Here is a 21,540-nt window from a genome sequence, read left to right as displayed (position 1 = left end):
CCCTTCACTGAATCCATATATGCCTCTCTTTCCCTACAAATACAACACTCTGATATCCATCTCTCTTCGAAAAAAACACACCCAATGAACCAAAAAAAATAAAAGGTATAGGATTTACTAGGTCACAATCGAAGCTTCAATTCACTTGAAATCAAGCACTCCCACCCTTTACCAACTCCCTCTCTCTGCCTCTCTTTCCCAGCGAAAACCCTAAGCTCTCATTCTCTCTCCAACAAAAACACACCACTGAACGAAAAAATAATATTAAAGGTGTTGATGCACAAAATCAGTGAGGACTTTGGTACAACAGAAAGTGTTAAGTTTGTGACCTTCGCTAGATTGCTCCGGTCACTAGTATGGATAAGTATGTAAATGGATAGAGATAGGGAAGCAAACACAAGATGTACGTGGTTCACCCAGATTGGCTACGTCCACGGAGTAGAGGAGTTCTCATTAATTGTGAAGGGTTTACACAAGTACATAGGTTCAAGCTCTCCTTTAGTGAGTACAAGTGAATGATTTAATACAAATGACATTCGGAAATATTGTGAGAGAATGATCTCTATTTATAGAAGAGAGTTTCTAGTTTCATTCTGACATTGACACGTGTCGTGTTGTGATTGGCTTCTGATATTAACACGTGTTGTGCTATGATTGGCTTCTGATGTCGACACGTGTCGCGCTGTGATTGGCCTCCTGGTTGGAGGGAAACTCTTATGGGTCCTTGATGGTATAACGTTGACCGGTGCTTAGTAGTTTTGGGATTGGTCAAGTATTGTACAAACAAAAGGTATAAGATTACCAGTCCACAATTGAAACGAAGCTTCAATCCACCTGAAATCGAACTCTTCACACCAGCTCCCTCTCTTTGCCTCTCTTTCCCTTTTGAACACGTGAATAAACCCTCAACTCTCCCTTTATCTCGGACAAAAACATACCTAGGGAATTAAAAAAGTTTTGAATTACACTGGGTCACAAACAACTTGGTTCCACGTGTGAGCTCGTCAGATCACAACCATTGGATTTTGGTCCACATGCAAGGTCCACACCTTAGAAACGCTTGAGATAGGACTTTCCCAACCCCAATACCCGAGTGAAATCCCTAATTACTCTTTGTTTCTTTCGTCCAAAATTAGAGCAAAAAAAAAAAAGCATCCTAGTTTAGAGGTCGCTTCCTTTTAAAATGAGTGGTGAAGTTGTGTACTCTTGTGCTGTAGGAAATAGTAGATATCACACGGTGAATCCTAATAAGAATACCCAAGAGTTCAATGAATTTCAAAATGATGGGTGCTGGCACTACCTCTACCGCAGCATGGATTATTTTGTAGAGAATCTCCTCTTACTTGACCATCCCAATGCTATTTCACACTGGAACAGGTTGGAATAGTTTTCACTAGAATTATCAGTGTTTTATTCCTTCAAACATGTAGAGATGTGGTTATTTATGTGTATTGTTGAGTTGTGTTTGTTTTGATGATTTGGTTGATGTTATGATTTGTTTCAACAAATTTTGATTTGGCTAGTGAATCTAATATCTGGTTTACAAATTACTGCATTGTTTGCCATCTGTGTTGACTTTACAGTATTTGCAAACCACGTTATGCATTTCTCATTTTTCCTAACTTCGGAAAATTTATTTCATGACACATTTACTTCCTTAAACTTGTATAAGGGGAAAGCACCTTCACATTGTCATTTTAGTCTTCCATCTGGTGTAATCTTCAACTCAATAGACAAAATCGTGTTGGTCCTGGCTTAGCATCATCCAAGTCAATAATTGGTGTAAGACACTGGAACCTGATTCTTATCGGAGAGTTCTTTAACGTATTGGTTGCAGTAGCTAGTAGGAGAACACCACGTTTTCCAAAGTACAATTACAGCTTCCTGGAATGTCTTAGAGGATTAAGTAGGTCAAAACGAGATAGAAATTCAGAAACTGCAACAGCATAATACACAGTTCTTGTGATTCATTCTGGTTTGTGACGGAACAGGTGAAAATATGGCTAAAAAAATGGTTTACCACCCAATGTACAAGCCAAGGGACTAGTCAATGGAGTTGTACAACCCAACTCTATTGCTCATCTTCAAGAAACGATCAACCTAGTTGCAACCGCAACTTTACAAGCAAATCAAGAGCCTGGGCAAATGATTGACATCTATATGATGCAATCATTTGTCGGGACACTTATCGAGCAATTTGATAGAGCTTTGGTTGGCAACATAGTTGGCATGAAGTACAAAATTAGTTGAGTAGTCATGCAATATCAATTGAAGGAAAAATATCATGTTTTTTTTTTGTTTGTTTGTTTTTTTTTTTTGGCAGTGTGAAGGAAAAATGTAGAGATTAAAACATTAAGTGTAAAATACAAAAGAGGTCCACTACTACGTTTAACTATTTGTGCGACGAACCAAAGTTAGTCGCGCAAAGTGTATTTTCGTCACACAAACGTCTGTGCGACGAAAACTTCCTCGCTCAAAGATCGTGAAGAAAGACTTTGCACGACAAAGAATAGCATTGGTCGCAAAAACATGGTGTGACGGTTTAGCCTTTGTTGTATAAATTTTTTAGGAATGAATGTGTTCGTCGCACAAAATACCAGGATACAAACATGGGACGACTAATATTCATCTCCCGAAACTTTACATGATGATAATTTATTCTTGCGTGACGCAACCTTGTTAGTCGCAAGAATTTTGTGAGACAAAGGTATTCGTCGGTCAAAAAGAATTTTTTTTAAAAAAAAAATTTGTAATAAAATTGCAATTAAAAAGTGTAAAGAAGGGAAAAATAATTTATTTAAATAAATATAAAATATATGTACAAGGAAAATGTTTAAAAAGTAAGGGAGTTAAAAACTAAGAAAATAATGTGGCGTAATCTACGGGGTCGTCATTCGGAGGCAATTGGAAATCTTAGGGCACGAAGGTCTCGGGGTTGGGGACGGGCTTAGAGGTCAAAGGGGCATGCTCCGGTTGTAGGGGCTCGGATGTCGATGAGGGACGAAGATCCGGAAGATGAATGTCGGACTGACTGAGGACTTGTACAATCAGTGAGATCTGGCTCTTATACGAGGCGAGCTTAGTCCTAAGGTCGGCCACCTCTGCTATCAAAGCTATCACCTCACTCTTTGACCGCGACAATGAAGAGGCTTTAGGTTCCTACCACTGGGCATTCTCCATCACCCTACAATACGTCCCCGGCCTCCACCCAAGAGTTTGATCCAAGGTCTCTGTAATGATTTGAAACCCCGCATCCTCTGGGGGATCCACAGACTCGAGCGGAGTCTCAGAAGGAAGCTGGGAGGTGGATTCCTGAAAAACCAATTGCCTCTTCTCTATCATCGTCGCCTATGTAATATAACATGAAATATTAATAATAAAATTCAAATAATAACCATGATACTTGAATGCGTAAGATAGTAATTACAATTGAAGAATACTTACATGAAGGGACTCGACCAACTCATCCCCGAGTCGAACATATATGTCACGAAAGACATCGATCTCCAGGAACTTTGAACCCCCCTTGAATTGAACAAGAGAAGAAAAATATTAGTACGGAAAAAAAAAGATTATTGACATATTAAAAATTGAATATGAAAAGCTTTATTATTACCTTCTGCCGCTCCTCTATCCTATATGAGAAGGGCCTCGAACCGGAATGGTGGAGAATAGTCTTCTTCTCCCGATTGCTCTTGTTGGCTTTTGCCTTCTTCTGTTATACAAAAAATAAGCATATTAGTTCTAATTTAAATGAAATATAAAAAAATAAAATAAACATTAGTAAGAAACGTATAATACTTTTAAACTTAATATAAAAAAAACGTACCACATAGCCGGACTCCTGAAGAGTGACCTACAAATCATCAAATGTCTCAAAATATTGGTGCAGATCGCTCTTCCATTGCTTGTACTGTTCAGTGAAGAGTCTGTTGATGTACGCCAACATATCGTCGTTGATGTCATCGAAATTATAGTTTGTCTGCAATGTAACAAATTAATTACATACATTAAGTAATAGAAATATATAAAATATAAAGGAAAAACAATTAAAAGGTAGGATGCTTACCGACAATTGTGCGAGCACCTTCGTCCTCACCTCGTCTGGCATCGCCTTCCAAGACTTCCATTGCATAGGGCAATAGGTCCGAATGACATGACCAATGTCATGGGCCAATGAGCTATGCTGCTCCACTGTTGGTGCAGCCCGATGCCGGTCGTCGTATCCGATCGTGATACGTTTGTTGGTCACCCAGGTGACCTTCGTCGTCTTCAACTGGCAACAAGGTCTCCAGGTATTTTTCTTTGCTAAAAAAAAGTCAAATAAACCCAACAAATTAAACCGAAATTTCGGCAGAACCTTCCCTAAACAATCACAACAAATTAAACCCTGGACAATGTAATGAATAATATATGATATCCAACAACAATCACAACAGTTGAATGCTCCAGTAGTGGATGCCAAGTGACATATTACATAGTGTAAATCTAGTTTGTAACCTATCCATAATCAAAAGCCACCTAAATTTTTTAATCACATGAGGAACATTTAACTTCCACATTCTATTTATCAACTTAGTTTTTAAGTTATTTGTTGTTACATATTTTGAATTCAAGTCATAGGTTTGACAGTAAATTGACCATTGACATTCAGTCTCCAACAAATAGAATCATTTATATCAAACACTGATAACAGAATACAGCAAATTTTATTAACAAGATAAATATTGACAAAATTTAGCATAAGAGCTTTATTTGCGTAGTTATTGGAAATAAAATGACAAACTTTCAGGTTGCAAAACTTAATTGTTCTTCCTGTTCAGTTGTCAATGTTTATCACATGTTTACTTTGTTGGGACCCCGAGGCATCAGTAGTGGATGCCGATGTGTCGGGCGTGCGGGGGTGATGGTGACCACGCCTGGTGATAATAGGTTGTGCACTGAAGACGCTGATTACCCCGGCACCTGGGAGACCCCAGGACCAATTGGATCGACCAGATTAACCGGCATGTGGTCCATTTCTGCTGGAGCAATGGCGGGTGAAATAAGAGGTGAGGGAATCGAACGGGGTGCATTCGACACCGTCTTATGACTTCTAATTAGATGCGACATCTGCACAATAAGAAGATAATAAATTGCTCTCTAGACTGTTGGTTGTACAAGCAATCCTTCTAAAACTTCTATAGTATTTATCAGATTAATATAGAAGCTTCTCCCATTTATATTAGAAACTTTAAAAAATAATAAATAAAAAGAATAACATCGAATCAAGGACATAAGAAAAATTCTAGTTCTATTGGAAATTTGTGCAATAAAGTCTTGTGTTAAAGAAGAAAAACAATGAGTGTATCGATTATGAAAGAAAGTAGGCACATAGGATTTAAGCCACAAAAGCCTACTTGTTAGATGCATCCAAGTAAATCAACCATTTATACCTTGAGGAGGTTTTCAGGGGAAATACTTTCACAAGACTTTGAAACCTAGCATCATAGTTGTTTGAATAAAAATCAAGCAATTACAACAGTAAAAACAAGCAGACTAAACCAACAACTCATTAAATTAAAATCAGCATAGTAGTTTGAATCTTAGCATAAGAAAGATGGAATGTCAGATGGCCAACTAAAAGGACTATATTAACTGGAAAATCGCCAACAAGGACCATATTAACTGGAATATCGCCAACAAAAAGTAGCAAGGACTTCCCTTTATTCTCAGTGTAGAGAAGTATGCTTCATGTATAATAATAAGTTTAATAAAGTTGATATAAATGTGATGGATGCTCTTATTACAATTGTAGTTCTGAAGCCTCAATATGAAATTCGTATATAATCAGGAGAGTTCCACTTAAGTAGACATACCTAATAAACACAAGTGAGAAATAAGAAAGATCACTTTATACTTTTTATCTTCTTTTTTTTGTTAGGGCAAAATGTGCATAACACCATTGGGTTTGACAATATAACAATTCATGGATATAACAAATGATGAGGAATAAAGCAACATGAAACTTTATTAAAGAAAGCAACACGAATATGAACATGTATTTCATCCTTGTGTTCAATCAGTTAGTAGTATTCTTTGCACAAGTGTTCAATTAGTTAAACTGAAAATATAACAACGCACATATATGACAGCTCGTAAAACATGTATTTCATCCTTCTTGATAGGATAGCAAACCTTATTAAAGAAAGAAATTGCAATAAGAATTAGCTCGGAATCAAATCAACACAATACAAACATAACATCCTTATCTTTACCCCAATATACCTAAACACTAAAGCAGCCCTCTATAATTATAGTGCATAACGTAGTGGGACTCCACACTTGTTTGTACAATTCATACACAAATGAACAAAATGACTCAATCACTAGTGAAAGAATCATAACCATGGAAAAGCTTGGACCATGCTTAATAGTAATAGCACCTACTATATTGATTTCGCAATTAGTGACAGGCTCAAACTTTAACTCTTCTAATCAACATTTACATTCTCAACAGCCGACATCAAGAATTTTAGCATAACTTATGCTTATTTACAATTTCAAAATCCTTTAGTGAGTTAGATAATGCTTGAACCATAAAAGATCAATGAATTGTACAACAAACATCACCCAATGTCCACCTCAAAACAAACAAGTTGAACTGTAGCTCAAATATAACAATGTTACCAATGTTATCTTCACCCAATCTCTACTCTACTTGACAGACACAAAAATGATTCTATCCCAACCTACTGTCGAGAAGACAAAATTTAAAAGAAGACTGAAATAAACCCATTGAATGCACAGAATTCAAGATGAACCAAGGTGGAAAATAAAAGTGAAGTTAAAATAGATTCAACTGTTTTGCAAAAAACAACTCAACAACAGATTGCAGTCAAAGAAAAATTAGTACCCTTTTCAGACCAACTGCTAATGTTGACATGGCCAGATTGCAGTTAAATATGTTTGTTGAATTGAACTCAAACAACACAAAGGAAACCCTTCTCAAACCAACTGCTAATGTTGACATTTTTAACATGACTAGAAAAGTAATTAAGTATTTCATCATGTTGCTTTCTAGTTAATATTCACATGATAAGAGCTTTTGTCACCCTTCTATACAACCATCTCACTCTTAACTCTATACTGCACCAGATTCCAGAGATGTTCCCTAATTTTCCCTCAACTGCGTGTTCATATATATGTGGTTGGCTAGGCCTTACTAAAGCATGCCGTTGATAACTAATTAAATTGTTGCAGGTATTCAATCCATAAAATTGTCACACCCTCTTTTGATAGTAACATAGCATAACTCTTCAACAACCCCAACCCATTAATTCAAATTTCCAAACAACAGAGTGCAGCTCATCAACAAGCAGATGTTATAAATGGCACTGACTTTGTAATACTACCATCTCTCTCCTACCATGAATTTGCAGTCGATAGAGTATGTGTATAAACATCAATTATAAAAATCAAAGCAATTATCAAAGTAGATTAGCACCCATATTCAAAGCATTAGATTTCGAGCAACCATAAATCAATTAATTATAAAAATTGAAGGACATTAGAACCTTAATTCCTAAATTTACTAGAGTTAAGCAAATTGAAAATTACCTCAAAGAGATAGGGTTGTCGTTAGAGGAAGAGAGAGGGTTGTCGGATGAGGAAGAGAGAGTGCAAGGGAGAGTTGAGGGAGATGGCTGTCAAAGGGAGAGAGTTTATAGAGAGGAAGAGGTGAGGGGAAAGTGTTTACGATTTCAGTTTAATCTCGAGGTTCTTGCGCGATGAACATAATATATTTTTCGTGCAAAAAATTCAAATTTTCACGAAATTATTTTCGTGCCTACCAGAAAGTCAAAATTTTTAGCTCATTGCGTGACGAAACAAAAATGAATCGTCATGTAAATAATATTTGCGCAACGAATAGTTCTTGTTCGTCGCATAAGAAGCTAAAAATTTAATTTACCCGGTTCAAATTTGTTTGAATTTATATTTATTGAAATAAAAACAATTTATTTATAACATAAGATAAATAAATTTCAAAAAAAATTCATTTAATATGTTTTACATAACAAGTCACAAATAAATTGTATTATTCATCATTCGAACTATAATAACTTTTGCTATAGTCGCTATCATCACTTTCGGTCTCCCAATCCTCTTCCTCGATAGGTACGTCACCGTCATCGTTCGGACGCACTACACCATCATATCGCGGAAGATTACCGAGGTCAATTGTAATTGACTGAATCGGTATTTCGATTGAAGCCACTCCTTGTTTTTGAAACAGTTCTTAGATAAGATTTGTATCTCGAAGTGTTTCCGCATCATTTTTCATTGAAGATTCTAAACGTTAGTCAGCGATGTTGTCGACGTACGTCTTCAACGGTAGGGTTTTGTTCTCGTATAGCATACACGTTCCTTTGATCCAACTTCTGAACAACTTTCCAACCTCTCCCAGCTTTAGGGTTAGCTAGATACACAATCTGTTTTGCCATGTTTGCCAAAATGTAAAGGTTGTCATCGTACCAAGTTCTGTTTGTGTTCATAGATAGTAAGCCATGGTCAATTTTAACACTTCCTTGCCTATTTGGGTTTATATCAAACCATCGACACTTAAACATGATCACTTGGTATCGGTCTTTGTAAAGCAATTGCACGACAATTGTTAATTTGCCATAGAAATCAATGTCCGTACTTTTGCCCCCACCTGGGACATGGACACTGCTATTTTGCGTACACAACTTGTCATCTCATGCAGTCCAAAAAAACTTGATGCCATTAACATGGTAACTCGAGAACAATTCAACGCGAATTGGGCCGAACACTAAGTTATATAACTCTTCACTGTAAGTGGGGGAATTCAATGCTTTCAATTTATTCACCTAACAATATATAAAAACATACACTTGTTAGTTTGAGAAAATATATCACAAATACAAAACACTTCTAACTTACATATTCGAGAAACCACTATGGAAACAATTCTCGGTGTTTCTTGGCATACAAATGTGATGGATGTTCTCGCTTTATCATCTCTTCATGCTCATCTAGGTATGCCATTATCTTGTCACAATTGTTCAGTACGAACCAATGCGCTACCTCCATATCATTTTTGGAAAACAACTCGCCTTGTACATGACCTCCAAAGGGTCGTACGTATTGGGCAAAATTAGAAAGTTTCTCCTTTCTCACACCCCCGTCGTTATTACGCTGAGGATGATTGAAAGTCATCTCCACATCTTTTAAATACATTCCACAAAAAGTAAGTGACTCATATTGAACCCAAGCCTCTATAATTGATTATTCGGGCTTCGTCCTGTTGCGCACACTTTTTTTCAGTTCCCCGAGAAGCCTGCCAAAATACAACGATATGATACAAATTAGTAAGTGTGGGTTAATGATGCATAAACAAATGATGAGGATTATATACTTTTCTATTGGATACATCTAGCGATAGTTGACAGGACCATCATGCAATGCCTCTTTAGGCAAGTGAACCATCACGTGGATCATACTTGTGAAGAAAACTGGAGGGAATATCATATCAAACTTGCATAGGACTTGGACAATGTCATGGCGCAACTTATTAAAGTATGTTTTTCGCAACGTTCTTGCCTTCAGTTGGGAAAAAAATCTGGATAACAACATGATTGGCTTCACAACATCTTCCGGCAATAGGTGTCGAATATCCACAAGAAATAGGCATTGAATAAACACATGGTAGTCATGGCTCTTTAGTCCAGCAAATTTACCCTCGTCAACATTCACGCAACGCACAATATTAGAAGCAAACCCATCAAGAAACTTTACAGACGATACAAACTTTAAAAACTCTTTTTTGTCATTTGGTTTCATGGGAAAAAAATGCAAGATCCCTTATGGCTTTATCACTGTCCCTATTGATCCATAAACCCCTCATATGCCCATTCTTTCCAAATCAAGACAAGCTTTGATCGTGTCCTTTGTCTTGCCTCGATATCTAGAATGGTGCCCACCAATGTGTCAAATACATTTTTCTCAACATGCATAACGTCGAGGTTGTGTCTCAATTTTAGTTTCGACCAATACGGGAGCTCAAAAAATATAGGCTTGTGCATCCAGTTCATATGTGTAGAAGGTCTGGTCCTACTCACTGTTTTCCTGAATGGAGAAAAAACTAAACTGTTAAGCTGTTCCAAAATTTGATCATCGGACCGTTCTTTAGGCCTGAGGCGATGCTCTGTTTTTCCGTCGAACTCTTTATCCTTTTCCCGCCACTTGTGGTCCCATGGCAACCATCTCCGATGACCAAGGTAACAAACTTTTCCAGTGTGCCAACCAGATGTTACATTCGTCGTGTAAACAACTATGTTTGTCGCACAAAACGCATCATAAATGCTCAATAAATAGGAAGGTTTGAACGCAATCTGACCGTGCTTTGCACGATGATAGCTGTTGTTCATCGCGCAAAGTTGTCTTGGGCAACAAAAATAGTGTCGCACAATATATGTAGCGACGAATGGAATGATTGTAATTATAAAGTATACGTAAACTTAATAATTACAAACAAATATTCGGTTAAATATTTATTCTAAAAATAATTAATACCTTAATCCATACAATTATTTAAAAAACCAAACAGGAATTAAACCCTAATTAAGTCCAAATACATAACTTATAAAAAAAAAACTTTCAATTTAAATATTGTCCTAAAAAAACATAAATTTAAAACTACTATTTCGATGTTCCTCCATTCCACTAGACCTTATAACACCACCGATTGTAACCTACCTCCAATGCATCCTTCATCAACTTCATCAACTGTTCATTTTTATCATCATCAAGAGTATACTTACACTGTTACACATATATGTAAATAATTAATTCCAACATATAACAAAAAATTTCACAAAATTAATTATTGATCCATCAATAGTATACTTACTAATAATTCATCCATCACAGCCTTCTTCACATTCTCAGGCACATATTTCCAAGAACGCCACTCAGCAGTACGATAATTATTCCCTATGACCACAGCAATCGCATGTGCGAACTCAAATGTTGCCTCAAATGCTCTGATCCTTGTTTTTATCCTCCATCCCAGCATGAACAGAGTTGTGAAGAATAAGGAGAATAGAATTGTGAAGAATAAGGACAGTAGAAGCGCATATTCATAGGAAGGTTAGGGCCTATACGCGACGAAGGGTTTGTCGCGCAAACATTTGTAATAAATGCAGTGTTGATTCCTCTAATTCACATGCACTGAATGATCTGAGTGAAAATTGACAGCAACTTGCGCAACGAGCCCTTTGTCGTGCAAAGATCCCCTTTTCGTTGCTTAAGGTTTTCGTGCCAAAAAAAGTTACCCTGCATTTTTCTTGCTGACTTTGCATGACAACAAAAAGTATTTGTTGTGTGAAGTATTCTTGCAGTACATTTTTTTTTTCTTTCCGATATTTTTAGTGCAACGACACTGTTTATTCCGTTGCATAAGTACCTCTTGTGCGACGAAATGTTGTTCGTCGCGCAAGCTGTTTTTCCTACTAGTGGTCATTTGAATGACATGCAATTACTGTTCCATGCACTACTTCTTGCTATGAGAGTTTATTTTTTTTTGGCTCTGTATAATAAAATTAAGTATTAATTTGGGTTAAACTTTCCATATTGATATTTATTTATTTATTTTATTTATTTTATTTATTTTTTCTTTTTAGAGTTTACAATGAGGAAATGTCGTAGAAGGAAGAGGATCAAATGTTTGATGGAGTTCCCAATGAGGAAATGTCGTAGAAGGAAGAGGATCAAATGTTTGATGGAGAATGTTATCCTCATCCTTTTTCAGCATTTCCCCTAGGAACTTCATCCTCTTCCTCCTCTTGCATTTCTTCGCCATGAACTCTAATAAAAAAAAGAAATAAATCTTAATGTAGAAATTTTAACGCATAACAATACTTAATGTCAATATTACTCAGATTGAGCAAAAACACTCACACAACGAGAAATAGTGCATGCAACGGTTATTACATGTTGTCCAGATGACCTATTTTGTATTCCAAGCTTAGTGTTCTAATCTCTACATTTTTGCTTCACACTGCCAAAAAAAAAAAAACAAAAAAACAAAAGAAGAAGATATTTTCCCTTCAATTGATGTGGCATGACTACTGGTGCGAAAATTAACTTAACACACAAATTAAACCCTCTTGTTGTCAAATTGTAGTATAAATGCAAGTAGGGATCATTCTAAACCGGGGATTAGGAGGGCTTGCTAAAACCTCTAAACTGACTTAAAAACATATAAACAAAGTTAAAAACACTAAACTAGACTCAAAGAACTTAAAACAAACTCAAAGGACTCAAAACAAGCTAAAAACACTCAAATCTGCCTAAAAACACAAATTGGGCTAATTTGGACTCTAAACACACTTTTGGAAGAATTTTGGTTTCAACTTGGTTCGAAATACTTAAAAGCACAAACTAAATCAGTTTCTAACTAATATGACTCAACAAGGTAAAGGGGGTTTTGGTTTTGATGAATTTCAAAACAAAACAAGTAAATTAAAGAACTAATGAAATCTGCATGAATTTGAGTAAATTGAATGGATGGAAGGCTAGCTAGGAGGTTCTTCTCCACACATGACATACTTGCACATAAACCAATTTTCAGTTGTTCTTTCGATCAATCATGAAACTTAACACCCCAGGTTAATTAAGTCCGCTTAAATTAACCTTCAAGTTCTCCTTAAGTTATTGAATTGGATGGGAAAGCGCATATAACAATTCAAGCATTCTTCAAAAGTTCTTTACGTGAACAACACAATAAAGATACAATCAAAGATCATTAAGCATTATGAAAACTATAAGTATTGACGAGGCATTCGTTACTATGATGAGCATGAAACTCCTGCCAAGAATTTATTTAACGCGATCGTTTATAAGCGACCTCCACTACTTGTGAATATAAGTTTGTAACTATTAGGTGAAACTCCCTTATACTCTAGCATCATATTCATGCATGCAAACTAAATGTGCACTCTTAATAAACATACAAGAATAAGTTATCAATCAAGCAGTTAAACAAATTGAAATCACAACTGAAGGTAATCAAATCATATTGCAAGCATGAACATGGTTTCGAATTCCCCCCTAGCTAAGGGGGGTTTAGTTCCTCATACTCATAAAGCAAAGATAAACAAATTTAGACATTGAAAACAAAAGAATGAAAACACCTAAAAATGCTCCAACAATCCAACTTGAATGGCAAGCACGTCCAAGGGTCCTCCTTCTTCTCTGTGTTGCGGCACAAGGTGTGGTTTGATGGATGAGTGGTAAATTATGGTGGTGGATGGATATAGGTGAGTTATGGTGAAGGGTGGATGGGTGGATTATGTTCTCCCGACCAAGGAATGAAAGTGTAAGTGTATGGAGTTGTGAGATGTGAATGTAGTGTCTTTTGATGGATCTTTTCTCCTCCCCCTTGTTATGGTGAAAGGTGGATGTATTTATAGGCTAGGGAGAGGACCACCATCTAATTAAGGTGGTAGTGGTGTATGTTGTGGTAATGAGTGGATGTAATGGGTGTAGTGGATGAATGTTTGGTAATGAGTAGATGTAATGGGTGTAGTGGGTGGATGTTTGGTAATGAGTGGATGTAAATGGTGTAGTGGATGGATGTTTGGTAATGAGTGGATGTAATGGGTGTAGTGGATGGATGTTTGGAGTTGTAGGTCAACACACTTGCACACACACATGCTGATTTCTAGCCTTCAAATCTTCAAAAACGTCCATCCTCATGTCTCCATGCTTGCACTATCCAATCTTGGCCCAAAAATGCTCCAAAATGCTCCAAATAGCACTTTGTTGCTAACTTTGTTATTTGAACCTACAAACACACGAAAATAGCTTAAAATACATAATTGACTAAGAAATAACAACATAAATGCACAAGAACAAGCTAACTAAGTCGCATAAATATGCTCCTATCAACTACTCTACTAATTTCATACTTCAAGCCAACTATATTGCCAACCAAAGGTCTATCAAATTGCCCCATAAGTGTCTCGACAAACGATTGCATCGTATAGATGTCAATCATTTGCTCGGGCTCTTGATTTGCTTGTAAAGTTGCGGTTGCAACTATATTGATTGTTTCTTGAAGATGAGCAATAGAATTGGGTTGTACAAATTGTATTTTACCCTAAAAGTAAACTAAATTACAAACTTTTCAACACATAAGTCAAGCTATAAACTTAGAAGTGCGCAAATTTGCCTTGAAAACTTTGCACCATTTAGAGAGCAAATCGCAAGGTTTTTATCGATGCAAATGAAATGAAAAAAAGGATAAAAAAGATGTTGGATTTTATCCTACTTTCAATACTTTTAAGTGGTGGGCATGACCATTTGTGTAGGTGCAAATTTCATGCTTCCACAATCTGGTCATGTAGTATATTCGTTCTGTACATTTTTGGAATGAGGTATTGACTCTTGAGTACAAATCGTTGTAGGAAGGAATTAAAAATAATAAAAGTCACTCTGTTTTTTTTTTTTTTGAACAAACGATATTATCCACACTAAAGGGGTGGGGGTCGGCTTAGCCTTACAATAGGCTAGAAATAATGTGGTTCAAATCTGTCTTTGGCGAGAATCAAACCTAAGACCTCTCATTTACAAGTAAAGAGGAATACTAGATAAAACTAACTTTAGGGCTTTAATCTATTTCTCTGTGTCTTATGCTTCTCCCGTTAGGAGGAAATACATATATATAACGACACCTTGTAACACAAACAATATTAAACGAATCCTAAACAAACTAGGAAATATATTTACATTCCTATTCAACTTCCTGATCAACATGTGCTTGTGTTGACTCACGCCAACACTTATTCTCAAGTTGGTGCGTAGATATCTTCTAGGCACAACTTGTCGAGTGAGTCCTGAAATCTCCCAGTAGAGATTGCATGTGTTAGAATATCTGCTAGTTGTCCTTCTGTTCTTATAAACTGAATGTCAACTAACTTAACATCCATCTTCTCTTTTATGAAGTACCTATCAACCTCAATATGCTTGGTTCTGTCATGCTACACTAGATTGTTAGCTATTTCCCACGCTGCTTGATTATCGCAGTACAATAGCATAGTCCCTTCGAGTTTAAACTCTATCTCATTAAGCAGAATCTAAATCCATAAAAGCTCACAAATGTCATGTGCTACCTTTGTCGAAGACCTAGCCACCACATTTTGTTTCTTACTTTTCCAGGTCACAAGGTTACCTGCTACAAATGTAAAGTTACCTGACGTAAAATGCTAATCAGTAATATTATCAGCCCAATCTACATCAGTATACCATTTCACCTCCATATGTCCATGCTTTCTGAACATTAACCCTTTTCCAAGAGCTCCCTCTAAGTAACTCAAAATACGCATTATCCTCACTCAGTGCATGCATGAACTGACTCACCACGCTCAAAGCGTAAGCAATATTTAGCCTTGTGAGTGATAAATAAATTAACCTCCCCACTAATCTTTGATACATTTCTCTGTTTGTTGGAACTTTATCCTGGTAGATTTCACGATGATGATTTTCCACGATAGGTGTATGCACATGTTTACACGCTAACATACCCGTTTCGGACAATAGATCTAACACATACTTACGTTGTGAGAAGTAAATTCCGTCCTAAGATCTAGTGACTTAAATGCCTAGGAAGTATTTGAGTCCCCCTAGGTCCTTTATTTCAAATTCGGAAGACAAGTACGCCTATAATCGTTTAATTTCCATCACATCATCACATGTGACAATCATATCATCCACATATATAATGAGCAAGGTCACTTTACCTTCTTTGCGTTTGATGAACAAGGTATGATCTGAGTTACCCTATCGATATCCGTACCTTCTTTGCGTTTGATGAACAAGGTATGATCTGAGTTACCCTATCGATATCCGTACTTTTTTATGGCCTGAGTGAATTGTTGGAAATGTGCCCTAAAACCAATCATATGATAATACTTTACGGACATTTCACATGTTAAACTAATCTAGTTTAATATAAAGGGCAAAGATTGTTGTTTAAAGCCGTCTCATATAAATGTTATATGCTTAACCGATAAGTCCAAGGAATATGTAATTGGGAGAAAGTGATCTAAAGAAGTTAGATTCATGAGACCATTCTCTTTCTTATACATATCCTAAAAGTTCCTGATCATAGGATTACCAATTAGGCATTGACAGTCTATTAAGATTAGTACGTGTTATGTCTTCTCTTAGGGAGAGTGACTGGGCTTAAGTCATTGGTGTTGTTGACACCAAGACAAGCATGTAGGTGCTCAATAGAGAATGAGTTCACTGAACGCAATCAACAAAGAGTTCTCATATTCATGTCACATGAGAACTCATGGTTGGATCCTTGATCTTTGACTATGTCAAAGTCACTCCGTCAAAGGGTGTCCACGACATAATTGGGGTTAAGCCACTTAGTCTTGGAGGCAAGTGAATGCATAACAAGGGATTTCTAACCTTCAAACCATTTGAGGGAGAATATTCTATGATATGATTAAGAATCTCTAGCCAGAGTATGAATCACATTCAAGGTAATCATATAAGTAATTGAATCACATTGGATAGTAGAAATGAATAAACTATCAAACCAAACAATCCGGTCAAGAGTATTGTATTAAAGAAAGACCGTATTGCATTGTAATCTCAAACTAAATAGGTTCTCCAACCTCTTCTGATTAGCTTGGGTAGCCATGATATACTGCTAGGTGTCACTCATGGTTTGTGGAAACCCTAAAAGTGTATAATCGCTAAAGGGAGAATTGAAAGTAAGTTTCAATTCACAAAATGATTTGATGAGTTCTAATCGCCCACTGTCTCGCTAAAAGGAACCTAATGGATTGTACATCATGTAAGGTAATGATTGAAGGATATAACGAAGATGAGTAAGGACAATTAAATAGCTTAATTGTATATGGCAATGATTAATTAAAATTTAATTGATCTAGAACAAAAGGTTCGTTTTAGGCCTTAAGTTGTGACAACTTAAACAAAATGGGCAATTAACCCACTAACAATAGGGAGGCCAGCCATGCTTAGAAAGGGAGTGGGTTTTGGACTTATTACAAGTTTGCCATTCCAATGAAGATAGGTATAAATGTCACTTTATAACCTTTTCTTCATTAGGGTTTTCTTTGAGGAAAGATGAGAGAACTTTGGCTTTCTTTTTCTCTCTAAAAAGGTCGGCCACCATGGAGGAATGTACTAGCATCTAATTCTTCCATGGTCATTCATCTTCTTCCTCAACCATCCTTGGTGTCGGAACTTAGAGGTCTCCAACTTAGGGGACTTTTGGAGAAACCAATTCTTCCATCCATATCCAAGAAGACATGGTGCCAAGAAGCAAAGTTCCTCCATCCACATCCATGGAGCCAAGGAGCAAGGTGACAAAGGAAAGAATGCCCTCACATGGGTGATTAACCTTTGTTAAGCAAAGAGGTGCTTTAAAGGTATAAAGAAATCTCAACTCTTTCTCTTAGATCTTGAGTTGAGTCTTGGTTCACCATAACTACTAGGCTTTGAATGTCATGGGTAAAGTTTTATTTTTGAGTGCATACAAGCATGATTCTGCCTTTTAATTGTTAATTGCATGCATAGATATTGCTCAAATGAACTAGTTTTCCCAAATATTTCCTTCATGAATCACCCAAACCACGCTCTAAGTGACTGTTTTAGACCATACAAAGCTTTCTGAAGTCTGCACACTTTCTCTCAATGGTTGGTTGCAATGTCGTATCCTGGTGGAAAATCCATGTATATTCTTCCTCTAAGTCCCCATATAGAATCGCATTTTTTAAAATCAAACTCTTTTAGAGGCCAGTCAAAATTAGCAGCAAGAGATAATATAACTCTAATAGTATTCATTTTCGCAATGGGAGCAAATGTCTCCTGATAATCAACCCCAAAGGTTTGTGTAAATCCCTTTGCCACTAACCTTGCCTTGTACCTATCAATCGTTCCATCTACTTTATGTTTGATAGTGAACACCCATTTGCATCCCACTGGTTTCTTCCCTTCGGGTAGTGTAACTATGCTTCATGTATTATTCTTCTGTAATGCATCCATCTCAATTTGCATTGCCTATGTCAATTTCGGATCTTTCAAGGCTTATTACACTCTGGTAGGTATTTTGATGGTTTCCATTTGTTGAACAAGTGCACAGTATCTTGGTGAGAGTTGATGAGTGGAGACATAGCTTGCAATGGAGTACCACACCTTCCCTTCTGAAGAGTACCTGTCTGGTGGTTTTCCTCGATTCTATCTAGAAGGTAACACATAAAGTCGTTTAATAATTTCTGAGTGAGTACTTACCTTGAGGATATCCATAGGATCATAGACGAGTACTTGAGAAGTATAAGGGTGTTTGTTACTGTCTTCTAGCCCACTGGAACTATAACTCGAGTTATTACTTGAATTATTGCTTAAATTTGTGGCGGTCATCACCTTGAAGGCCCACTCGGGCCAACACTACAATTTCCATTTGGCCTACTTAGGCTGGCAGCTGCATGCGGGCTGACAACAGTAACACCATCATTTGGATTGCATACAACAATAGCAACATCATTCCCAACATCATCATTTGGGCTGCAGACATCATTCTTCTTGGATGCATCTTACGGCCCACTTGGGTAAGCACCGCATGGCCCTAGCAGCCCATTCATTTTGTTAAGTTAGAACGCTCATCAGGGTGTTTATGGTCAGCACATCCATCAGGTAGTCATGGTCTGCATGATCTTCATAATCTGGACATGTGTGGTTTAAAGGCCCGTTTAGGCTATTTAAACAGAAGGCATAATATTGAACAAACCATAATCTTCCCCTGAGGTTGTCTACCCTGAAGAGTATAATTGGGAAGGAAAAATAACTCGTCTTCGAAAAAGGTAACATCCATGGTAACGTATGTGCGGCAAATAAATGGATGGTAACACCGATAACCTTTTTGTTGAAGACTAAATCAAATAAAAGCACATCGAACTGCACATGGATCAAGTTTGCTACGTTGATTTTTGTGGAGGTGGACATATGCCACACACCCAAAAACTTGTGGTTTTAGATGAAGGGTGGAAGTGAGCAAAACAAAGTCAGCAAGCACATCCAAATGAGTCCTAAAAGAGAGAACACGTGATGACATTTCGGTTCATGAGATAAATGGCATAGGTTACCGCATCAGCCCAATAGGTGCACAAGCGCCAATGAGAAGAGCACGGGTAATTTCAAGTATGTGTCAATTTTTTCGCTCGGTTACTCCATTTTGCTGTGGGGTCTAAGGGTAAGTAGTCTCATGGAGAATACCTTTTTCTTTGAAGAATTGAGAAAGATCCTAATTAAGATATTTGTCACCATTGTTTAGCCTAAGTACTTTAACAGAAAGCGAATATTAAGTGTAAATCATGTGATAAAACACTTTGAAGTTTTCACCCATATCACTTTTATTAATCATGGTACAACCAAGTCATCCTTGTGCAGTCATCAATGAATGTTACAAACCAACGCACTTCATGCTGAGTAGTAACGGAAGATGGTTCCTATACATCAGAATGAATTAATTCAAAAGAAAACGTTCGTTGATTAAGACTTGGAGAATGCGAAGCTCAATGGCTTTTAGCTAATGTGCAAACAATACATTATAGAGAAGAATTTGAAATATTACTGAACAATGGCAAAAGTAATTTTCATAAATAACCATAAGAGGCATGACCATGACAACGATGCCACAATTGAACAATCTTCAGCTTTCCACTATCACGGCCTTAAACTTGATGAACACGGTTCTGTACAATATCATCAACATAGTACAACCCGCTTCTTTTAGTACCACACCCAATGATCTCTTGGGTTCGAATATCTTAAAGTAAACAGAAAGATGTAAACATTAGCACCACACAGTTTAATTGTTTGGTGACCTGTCCTATAGATAACAAATGGCTAGAGAATGTGGGAACAAGTAAGCAATTCTGTAAGAAGAAAATAGGAGTAAGTGTTATTGAACATGCCCTTATAATAGGGGCAATAACTCCATTAGTGGTGATAATACTATCCCATGGTGATAGTGTTGTAGAGTTAAAAAGAGTACGATCATAAGTCATATGATCAATGGCCCCTGAATCAATAATCCAACTTGTATCATGATTAACGGAAGCAATTAAGGCTATGCCAGTGTTACTTGGATCGTCACATTGTTCTTAGGAAGCAATAAAATTTAGGGTTTTTATCACAAATGGTTCCTGAAATTAACCCTCACAATTAAGATGATCCCTGAAATTGAAAATTAATCAATGTAGTCCCTGAATATAGGTGTCGCAAATCAATGTGGTCATCCCGTCGCAAATCAATGTGGTCGTCCCGTCACAATTCTGTTAAAAATTTCGTTAAGTGCTGATGTGGCACATAAGTGGACCCCACAAAATTTACTAGTTTTTATCACAAATGGGTCGTAAAATTGACTCACACCATCAAGATGGTCCCTGAAATTGACTCAGACCATCAAGATGGTCCCTAAAATTGAAAATTGATGAATGTAGTCCTTGAAAATAGGTGTCGCAAATCTATATGATCCTTCCACCATAATTCTATAAAAAATTTGTTATGTATTGATGTGGGTTTAATAATTAATTAAAAAGTTGTCTAGATACCTTTTTGCACAATGAAATTTTTTTCTTATAGTAAGACCTACTCCAAAGATAAATCCCTTCCATGAATTCTCAAAGGCACAAGGCTTAACCAAGACCTAAGAGGGGATTTGAAAAATATTTTTCAACCAACAATAGACGCACCTTGGTTATAACCTCATTATCTCAAGCAGACCTCGCCGTTCTTTGCGTCCCCAAACCACTAGGGAAGCGCCACACAAACTTTCCAAGATTAAGGTTGTGAGGATGTTGATCGCTTAAATGTTAACAATGAGGTCCCAGAAGTCATTGCCAATCAGCCAAGCCGTCACCAAAGGTGATCTCAATCCAGGTTCAATTCGGTGAAGGATGTCTAAGTGTGTAAAGATGGATGTATTGAGTTTTTGTTTTAGAGAATAGACAACAAGGAGGTAGATGAATGTTGATTGGGATCGGAGGTGATTGTAGGACTGAGTTTTTGGGTTCACAACCATTTATTAACTATTAAATTAATAAACCTATTTGTAATTTTTTTTTTAATTTAATTAGAATTGTGTGATCCATTTATGTGTCACATCAACACATAACAGAATTTTGACAGAATTGTGACGAAATGACTACATTGATTTGGGACACTTACTTGCGGGACTACATTTATCGATTTTCAATTTCAGGGGCCATTTTTATGTCACATGTCAATTTCAATGACCATTTGTGAGAAGAAAAAAAAGGACTTATGGGACCCATTTATATGCCACATCAACATTTAACAGAATTTTTAATAGAATTGTGACAGAATGATCACATTGATTTGCAACACCTATTTTCAGGGACTACATTTATTGATTTTCAATTTTAGGGACCATCTTGACAGTGAGGGTCAATTTCAATGACCATTTGTGATAAAACT

This window comes from Malus sylvestris, chromosome 12 (assembly GCF_916048215.2).
Source record: "Malus sylvestris chromosome 12, drMalSylv7.2, whole genome shotgun sequence".
Taxonomy (NCBI): domain Eukaryota; kingdom Viridiplantae; phylum Streptophyta; class Magnoliopsida; order Rosales; family Rosaceae; genus Malus; species Malus sylvestris.
This window is presented reverse-complemented; position numbering follows the sequence as displayed.